At 46.0% G+C, this 9678-nt stretch overlaps 1 protein-coding gene across 1 annotated transcript in view; it reads right to left on the bottom strand.

The window, feature by feature from the left end:
- The window catches only part of LOC127044584 (tRNA (cytosine(38)-C(5))-methyltransferase-like), a 513024-nt gene that overhangs the window by 396048 nt on the left and 107298 nt on the right, over positions 1 to 9678 (bottom strand). The gene's annotated exons all lie outside the window — the stretch shown is intronic.

The following is a 9678-nucleotide window of genomic DNA, read 5'->3' as shown; positions in this document are numbered from 1 at the left end:
GAGGCTGCCGACGCGCCCCCACCCCGTCACCCTAACGCGATTGTTGCGCCGCGCGCGGTTCCTAGTCCGGTTTTCCTGACTTGAGATCAAACGTTTTTACACACATCCTGTAAGTTGCCACCACAAAATACACTCCCATGGGTAACCGTGGAGGTGGAACATGTCCTTGTGTGCAACATGAGAGATGGCAGGCTAGCCAAGTGAATGTCCAAATGGGTACTTTCTGCTCACACAGGCTGTACCCCAGCTACTGGTGTTTTGCTTACAGGGATCACCCATGTTGGATATAAAAAGAAGGAGGAGTACTTCTGGCACCTTAGAGACTAACAAATTTATTTGATATGTGTCACCTTAGCTATGTCTACACTGCATTGCAAACTCTGGTCTCTGAGACTGGTGTCTCCTACCCTGTGCTTGAGCATCCAGCTGCATTGTAAACCTGGCTTTACAATTGCTGGATCTGGGTCTCACAACTGTCCAAACATGACCACAGAGTGCTATGCCAACTTTATGACTCAGCTCAGTGGCTTGAACTGCATCTACATTGCTAAATAACAAGGCTTGGATCCAAGTCTCAGCAGGACTTGGGACCTGACCCACCGCCGGCAGGGTCCTAGGAACTAGGGGTCCTGAGTGCTTACCTGAGTCAGACTGATTTATGTGTTGATGGAATGGGGGCTTTGGGCAGGGCCGCCCAGAGGGTGGGGGCAAGTGGGGCAATTTCCCCCGGGCCCCAAAGGGGCCCCCACGAGAGTTTTTTGGGGCCCCATGGAGCAGGGTCCTTCACTTGCTCTGGGGGCCCCGGAAAACTCTTGTTGGTGTCACTAGGCATAAATCTAGGTAGCTCGGGAGGGTGGGTGATCACGAGTGCCGATGAAGCCCTCCTGCTCAGGCCTCAATGAACCATTGTTCCTCCATGTTAAACACTTTGTGTAACCTAGTGTAACCTAATGTACTAATAGCTGCAAAAATGTAGTGTTAGCAGTTAGTTTTTGGTTGTAACAGCCAGTTTTCTGCTGTAACATGCTGAAGCGAGCTCAAGGTTGTTTTTGAATACTGTATACATGTCTCAGAGCGGAGAGGGGGAAGACAAAAGACTGAATGAGAAAAGATACTGCAGCTGGATGGGAACGGAGGGGGGAGTGAGAGATCAGCTAGTCAGCAAGAAAAAGTTTTGTAGTAAACAACTGGGATATAAAAGGAATAAACTGCTTGTTTTAGGTGTGCAGGATTTGAGATTGTTATTTCTCCCTTGCACCTTATTTGAGCTCAAATAAACTTGGTTGTTTGCTTCTCCACCCTGGTGTGTTTATTGGCGCTACGCACTCTGGGCAACGAACCCCGCTGTTGCTTGCCTCGGGCACCCTGTGCTGGCAACACTCTCACAGGGCTGTGGCCCCTGGAGCTTCTTCCGCTCCAGGTCTTCGTCAGCACGGGGTCCTTCCGCTATGGGGCAGAAGGACCCCCCGCCACAGAATTACTGCCAAAGTGGGACCCGCCACCGAAGTCCTGGGTCTTCGGCCATAATTCGGTGGCAGGGGTCCCCCACCGCGGGTCTTCGGAGCACTTCGGCAGCAGGTCTCAGAGTGGAAGGACCCCCCCGCTGCCGAATTACCACCGAAGCGGAGGGCCCCCCGCCGCCGAAGACTCAAGGCCCCCTGAATCCCCTCGATGGCCCTGGCTTTGGGCTCAAATCTGAGTGAGAGCCCAGCCTTAGTGTACAGTGTAGATTTTACATATCCCCTACTTGCATATACTCCAGGGCTGGAGCACCCACAGGGAAAAATTGGTGGATGCTTAGCATCCACCGGCAGCTCCCTGCCCCAGCTCACCTCTGCTTCCACAGCTGCTCGTCTGAGTGATGCTGATATGGAGTGCACAGCCGTGGCTTTGCCCCATATGCTGCTGGTGCCTGGGGTTGCAGCTGCTCCTAAGCTCCCAGTCCCCTCTGACTGGTCATGCAGCCATAAGAGCTGCCCAGGTAAGGGGACCCAGCTCTGGGGCTGGCAGAGCCACTGGGGGAGCAGCAACCACAATGGGAGTCCTCCTGGCACACAGCCCCTAGCCACCTCCTTCCTGCTTCCTGAGCTACCCCGTCTGCACACAGCCCCATCTCCTCCCTGCCCCGAGCTACCCCCTACCTGCACACAGTCCCTAGCTACTCCCTCCCTGCAACCTGAGCTACACCCCTGACTGCACACAGCCCCAGCTACCCAATGCTGTAACGAGAGATTTTGCTTTGAATATTCTAAAATACATGGCAGCACCTTAACAAAAACTTGCAGAAAAACACCATGAAGTCACTCTTTTCAGTTGACATAATTAAGGTGGTGAGAGTATCAGGACACTTTGATTTGCATAAAACAATAATTCATTTTAAGATTAAGACTCTAAATAAGTCGAAATCAATGATAGTTTAAAATCAGAAAATCCAACATGGCAGACCAAAATGGTAGAGACAAATGACATGGTTTACGTTTAGAGAGTGAAAAATTCCAGAAGGTTCCAGCAACTAAGAGGGAGGAGCTCTACCTAAGATGGTGTCAGAGGGAGGAGCTTAGCTATCTAAAAATAGGATGACATGGGGGGAGCTAGACAGGAAAAGGGAATATGCTAATATCTGGAAGCTGATTGGCCGAGCCAGGCTAATATATTATGTTAATGAGTTGCCCTTGAGTGAGCAACCAGTATATGAGGCCAACAGCCAGTGGGCTTAAGCGGTGGTAGTTTCATGGGATAAGAACCAGCTAGCAGGCCTGTATGTATGTGAAAAACCAGGCAGAGATGATCAAGCAACAGCATCTAAACCTCTAACGTAGACAGTGGGAGGTAAATGGCAGCAGCAGCTTACAGAGATTGGGTGGCCACTGCAGGTGGAACAGATTGTTTTAAGATAAGTAGTTAAACCATATTTCAAGGACCATTTAAGGTGAAGTGGCCCTTTTACTTCCTTCTAGTCATAGGAGGGAAAGGAAAGGGGAGGGGGGAAGGCAGTTGGGGGCTTGTTAGTGGGTTATATATTGTAATAAGCCATAAATCGAGTGTCTCTATTCAGTCCATGACTTTTAGTATCTAGCAGAGTAATGGACTGAAGCTCCTAGGCTTGTTTTTTGAAAGTGTGCAGGTTTCGTTTGAGGGTGAGGACCAATCAGTCAGGTATAGCATGAGTTTTTGTGAGAAGTGTTCACTTACAGGTGATGCGGTATTTCTGTCTTTTTATCATTTTTCTGTGCGAGTTCATTTGAGAGCATAGTGATTGTCTGGTTTCACCCACATAGTTGTTGGGGCATTTAGTGCACTGGATGAGGTAGACTACATACTGTGATAAGCATGTGTATAAACTGTTTCACCTTGTATTTAGCTGTGACACTCTTAAGTATGTTTCCCAGACCTGAAGAAGAGCTCTGTGTAAGCTCAAAAGCTTGTCTCCCTCACCAACAGAAGCTGGTCCTATAAAAAATATTACTTCACCCACCTTGTGTCATAATATAATTCCCAATTCTGGACCTTAGCATCCAAAATATGGGTATTAGCATGAATTCCCCTAAGCTTAATTACCAGCTTAGATCTGATAGGCTGCCACCAATCAGGACTTAGAGTAGAGTGCCTGATCGACTCTAGTCTCCCCCAAAAACCTTTCCTGGGGGTCCCAAGACCCAAATTCCCTGAGTCTCACAACAAAGGGGAATAAACCATTTCCTTCCCCCTCCCTCCCTAGCTCCTTCCCGCCCTGGAAACACTAGGAGATCACCTGATTCAACTCCGTGAATCTAACACAAAGAGGAACTTTACCATTCCCTCCCTCAGGCAATACAGACTCAAGCTTCTTTGAGCCTTAACTAGGAGAAAACACTCAAACAGGTCTTAAAGCAATGCTTTTAATAAAAAAAGAAAGAAAAAAGTAACAGGTTTATCTCTGCACTTTAGATGGTAAAAAGTTACAGGGTCTTTCAACTTATAAACAATAGAAAGAAACTTTCTCCAGCAGAAACACAATTTAAGTGACTTCCAGCAAGTACATATATGCAAATGAAAAAGAAAACAAATTAAAAGACTATGACCGCCTTTTCTACTTACAATTCTGAACAGATGAGAGACTGTAGCAGGGAGATTGGCAGAAAGCTGGTTACACCTCTAGCCCCGTCCAGGACTCAGAGAGAACAAAGCCAAACCCAAAACCCACAAACAAAGGCTTCCCTCCCATGAGATTTTAAACTATCTTGTCTCCTGATTGGTCCTCTGGTCAGGTGTTTGGGGTCCCTGTTTGTTAACCCTTTACAGGTAAGAGAGATATTAACCCTTAACTATCTGTTTATGACACCTTGTCTTTCACAATAAATTGTCCATTTTCCTTTATCCACTCCTTTATTTACCTATTCAAAAATGTGAAGAGGCATGCATTTCCTTTGCAGGTGCTTTTGAGGTGTTCTATTATTATATTTTAACTATAACATCTATTAATAAACTAGGTACAGATGTAAGACTTACTGATCTGCAATTCCTAGGATCACTCCTAGAACTTAAAAATATATATATATAACATTTGATGTCTTCACATCAGCCAATATAGTACCTATTTTTAATGAGATTACATATTTTTTCTAGCAGCAAAGTCACTTCATTCTTAAGTTCTTTCAGAATTTAGTATCTCTTCTTCTGAAACCTGAGTGTCTGATAGTGCCTTTTGACTTGAAGAATCTCAAAATTATGTACCTGCTATATATAGGGATGGCTACACAAAGAATTTGCACTGACATAACCAAACTGGTTTCTACCTAAAAGTAGTTAAATCAGTCCAACCCTCTTGTACAGACACCCTTAAATCAGAGTAAGCTAATATTGATTTATCTTAATTTGGCTGTTATCTAATTTCAGTTTAAATGTGAACTTCCCAACATGGGATGGCTAGGGAAAGGTGGTTTGTATCCTGTATGAACCCAACTATAATTTTCACAGCCACTTCTAGTTTATGCAAGGTGTTGTTTCCCATGTTCACCCAGTTTCCAAACCATAGCTCTTATTGCAGATAACAATGCTAATAGTGCCTGATTCTTAAAAGTATATCACAATAAACTGCCATTAGAAGCAAATAATGTATATAATCTGGCCCTGTTTCCGTTCATGTATTGCCTCTGACTAGATTATGAGTTCAGTGCTTTTTGTTCAAAATGGTTAGATGAAACTTTATATTAAAGTTTTCAGCCTGGGGCTTGCTCACTAACTGCTTGCTGCAAACACTGTTTTGAGTATGGAAAAACAACAACTTGAATTGTCTCTTGATTAGATGAGCATAAATTCTAGAGCCTTGTTTCTGGTGCAATGCTTGCAAATATGAATTATATTTGCATTTTGTGAATATTCTGCAGTAGTTTCTTTTTTCAAAGTGAACATAGGCTTTGATGAAGCAGATACCTCATTCCAGCATGAAAAGGGTTAAAGAGAGCCTATGGTCCAGCTAGCCCAGCTCTGCAATACCTGCAGCCAATGCCAAGCCTGGAGGCAAAAGAACAGGAGAGAGAATGTAGACTCCTGAGAGAGGCAGGAGATAACTTTGCCCCTCTACATGAAGGAAGTATCACAAGGCAGGCAGCCACTGGCAGCAGGGCTGGCGCTTCCATTGAGGTGAACTAGGCAAGCACCTAGGGCGCCAAGATTTTCGGGGGGCAGCATTTTGCTGGGGAGGGGAGTGGCAGGCGGCTTCAGTGGACCTGCCGTAGTCATGCCTGCGGAGGGTCCGCTGGTCCCGCGCGGCTCCAGTGGACCTCCCACAGGCACGGCTGCGGCAGCTCCACCGGAGCTGTGGACCAACGGACCTTGCGCAGAAATGGCTGCAGCAGGTCCACGGGAGCGGCGCACGGGGCGGCAAAATGCCCGTGCGCCTAGGGCGCGAAAAACTCTAGCGCCGGTCCTGACTGGCAGAGAAGCAGCATGTCCATGACTGAGGGCAGGTCTACACTACAGGGAAAAGTAGATCTAAGGTATGCAATTTGAGTTACGTTAGCAGCATGAACTGTAGTATTTGATTATAAAGACACAGTGGAGCTAAGCCCCTCCTACCTTACATCCACCTTGCCAAGCTGGTCCTGAGCCTATGGCAGAATGCCACAATGGGGAGCTACTTCTGGAGAGACACTAGAGACTGGATTATAAGGGCAGACATGCCACAAACTGAAGGGACATGGGTAGGAAGTAGTTCAAGGCAGTGGTAGGGTGGCAACCCATCCTTAATTGGGTGAGTCCTTCCCAAAATGCAGAGTTAAGTCCTGGGCCAGGGCTGAATGACTCCAGGACTGCATTTGTCCCAGCCTGCCCAAGGTTCAGTGGCAGTGCTAGCCTTTTCCTGCTGGGTGGGGGGCTGAAGTGGGCTTTAGCCCCCTGCCTCTTGCCATGAGGCCCTAACCCCTGTTTCTCTGCCAAGCCCCCTGGCCAGGTCAGAAGCCAAAGCCAGGCAGTAGTAAGAGCTGCCTGGGGAGCCCTGGACTGTCTACCTGCCCTGGGTGGGATGCCCTGGGAGATGGGATACAGGCCAAGAGATGCTTTCAGGCACCCCAGCCCCCCCTGCCCCAGTTCAAGTGGAGGGTCCGTGACTCCCCACAGTGGCCCGGGCTCCCTGGATGGCTCTGACTGTGGCCCATCTCTGGCTTCCAGTCTGGCTGAGACCTTGGGGGAAGAGGAGGGGCAGAGGGTGGGGCTACAGAGAGGGGTGAGGCTCATGCATGTGTCCGGCTTTTGCCTTTTGAAAAGGTGGTGACCCTAGGCAGTGGACTTAAGACTCTCTGTTGGGGGGCCTTTGGGCATTGCTTTGCACAGGGCCCTGTGCTGGTACTTGGTGGAGAGGGAGTGCATGGGTCACTCTACCCCACCTCTTTAAAGGCTGAGGCCCCAATGCAAGTGGAGGCCAGAAGGTTCCCTGCCTACAGTCAGGAGCCAGGCACTTCTGCCAGGGAAGCATGAGGGCCAGAAGCAGGGTGGATAAAAATCAATAATTTTTAAAAAATTGATTTTTTTTAATTTAAATTGGATTTTTTTGATAAAATGCTTTGAGGAAAAAGCCATCTAAAGATAGATACATTTACAGCTCAAAGATCTCTCATCCTAAAATAGGGATTATACATTCTAATTCTATAGTATGAGACAATATATTCATGTAATGTTTAAGAAAAATGTCGTAAATGAGTTCAAATAGTTCATGGATTAGGGACCCAATCTTATGGTCTTCCAGGGGCTTCTGAATAGATTTATTTAGGTTACTCTTTCAATCTACCCAATGGGACTCAGTGCTCAATCTAGAACATACCATGAGAGGTGCTTAGTTTTGCAGTGTTCAAACTGTGGATTTGTGTCTCCAGAGATAACATGCTTGTTAACAGCAAAAATGTTTTTAAATAAATAAAAAAATAATATAGGTGAGAAATAACAGACCTCCACCCTATTGTCCCTCTGCAAATTTGTGTACATAGTGTCAATCCCTTACCTCTCTCTAAAAGTGAAAAGTTTCAAAAAGTTCAATGAATAGAAAATTGTTGGGGGCATACTTAGATCTGGACAAGGAGAAGTCAGGAGATAATTGTGAGACATGAGGGACAGACAGTAGAAACAAAACTGAAACTGTTTGAGCAGCATATTCCAGAAGTCTTGAGGTCTTTGAGTGAAGCCTTCACTGATTTGAGATCTACCATACCATTCTCTCACTAGAAGGGGAAACCTATAATGGCAGCAGGCTGTAAAAGAGACCCAGTTTGGGAATAAGAACCATTCAAGACATATGTTTGCTGATGCTGCTTTAAAGAAAGTCACACCAGTGAACTGGTGGAAGTCACTTAAGCATTTGGATTCAGAAACTGTTGAAGTGATAATTTCACTTTTAAGAGCAGTAGCTGCTTCTGCTGGTGTAGAAAGAATATCTTCTTCCTTTGGACTAATTCATTCCAAATTGAGAAATCCTTTGGTACCTGAAAAAGCAGGAAAGTTTGTTCATAATCGGGAAAAGAAAAACAAAACAGGAAAATGAAGGCGAAGACAACCGAATTAGCAGAAGCCAATATTTTAAGTTTCTTGTGTTGACCTGGCTGACATAAATAAAATATTTAAAAAAATAAATTGACTAACTATTTTTGTTAAAAACAATTTTAACAAATCCACCCTGGCCAGAATTGAGGTGCACCAACAGCTAGGCTGCCTAGGCGTCTGAGTATCCTATCACACAAGCAAAGTGAAATTTGTTTTCAAAAGTTCAATAACTGTGAATATTCAAGTGATCTCCTACCCACATTGCCCTGAAGCTTAACTGTCTGTCCCAACTTGCATTTAGCTCAGACACTTGGATTTCTTTCCCCAGACTTGAAGAAGAGCTCTGTGTAGTTTGAAAGCTTGTACCTTCCACCAGCAGAAGTTGGTCCAATAAAAGATATTATCTTACCTACCTTGTTTCTTTAATTATATATATATATATAGAGAGAGAGAGAGAGAGAGAGAGAGAGAGAGAGAGGAATATTTGTCTAATTCTAGTGGTATCATAACCCCAGGGGAGCTCCAGCTACCTCATTCAGATATCTTTATTTGCATACTTAATATAAGACAAAAGGAACACACTTGGAGGAAAAGGCAGCACGTTTTAAATTGATAAAAGAAAATTGTCTTAACACAATGAATAATTAACCCAGGGGTTGGCAACCTTTCAGAAGTGGTGGGCCAGGTATTCATTTATTCACTCTAATTTAAGGTTTCACATGCCAGTGATACATTTTAATGTTTTAGAAGGTCTCTTTCTATAAGCCTATAATATATAACTAAACTATTATTGTATGTGTAACTCTTCTGCCCCTCTGAGTTGGCAGCAACAAGGGCTGGGTTCAGTACCCAGGGGTTCTGTTTCAATAACACAATGCCAAACCAACTCGAGCCCCCACCCAGTGACCTGGGACAATTACATACCACCCCCCGCCTGGGTGCCTCTAGGAGGCAATACTTCCCCTCTTGCAAGCACAGTGTCTGACTGTAGCAAAATCCTTTTAATAAAGGAGGGAAACAATGTCGCCTCACATTGGGGAAACACCACAAACAGGATTCATAACATAAACCATGAGCAAAAGACCCACCAAATAAGTTTTGGCAATGTCATTTTCCCCTTAGGGTCTTAAGTCCAATCACCCCAAAGTCCAACAACCCAAAAGTCTCTGTCCCTGATCAGTGCCGCCCCAGAGTTCAAAAGTTTATCTGCAGAGTTTAACCCCCCCCAGCCTGGGTGGAAATGAGAGGGCACACGCAGGGTGTTAAGGGGCACCTTACGTGGGCTGGAGCCGACTGCTCCGCCTCTCCATGGAGTTCTGCTGCAGCCTTCACCACAACTGGCTTCGCTCCACCAGCTGTGGCGCTCCGCCCGTCCCCACAAACCGCTCCACTCTGCTTGCTGTTCCGTGGGCCGCTCCAACTATGCTGCAAACTGCTCCGCTCTGCCAGCCACTTAGCGATAGATCTTCAGGCTCCCTCACTAGTTAATACAGCACTCAGTGATCTCAGCTCAGCAAGTTTAGCTCTTTTAGTGATCTCAGCTTGTAGTAGGGGAGCCCCAGTGCTAGTGCACCATTGGCCCAAAAGAATTCAGCTCAGCAGCCTCTACATGAGCTCCTAATGGAATCAAAATTAGCTCTGCTCTTCAACAGTGGAGAGAGGAGGCAG

The sequence above is a fragment of the Gopherus flavomarginatus genome, chromosome 2 (genome assembly GCF_025201925.1).
Source record: "Gopherus flavomarginatus isolate rGopFla2 chromosome 2, rGopFla2.mat.asm, whole genome shotgun sequence".
Lineage (NCBI taxonomy): Eukaryota > Metazoa > Chordata > Testudines > Testudinidae > Gopherus > Gopherus flavomarginatus.
The sequence above is the reverse complement of the archived record's forward strand: the minus strand, read 5'-3'. Positions and strand labels throughout refer to the sequence as shown.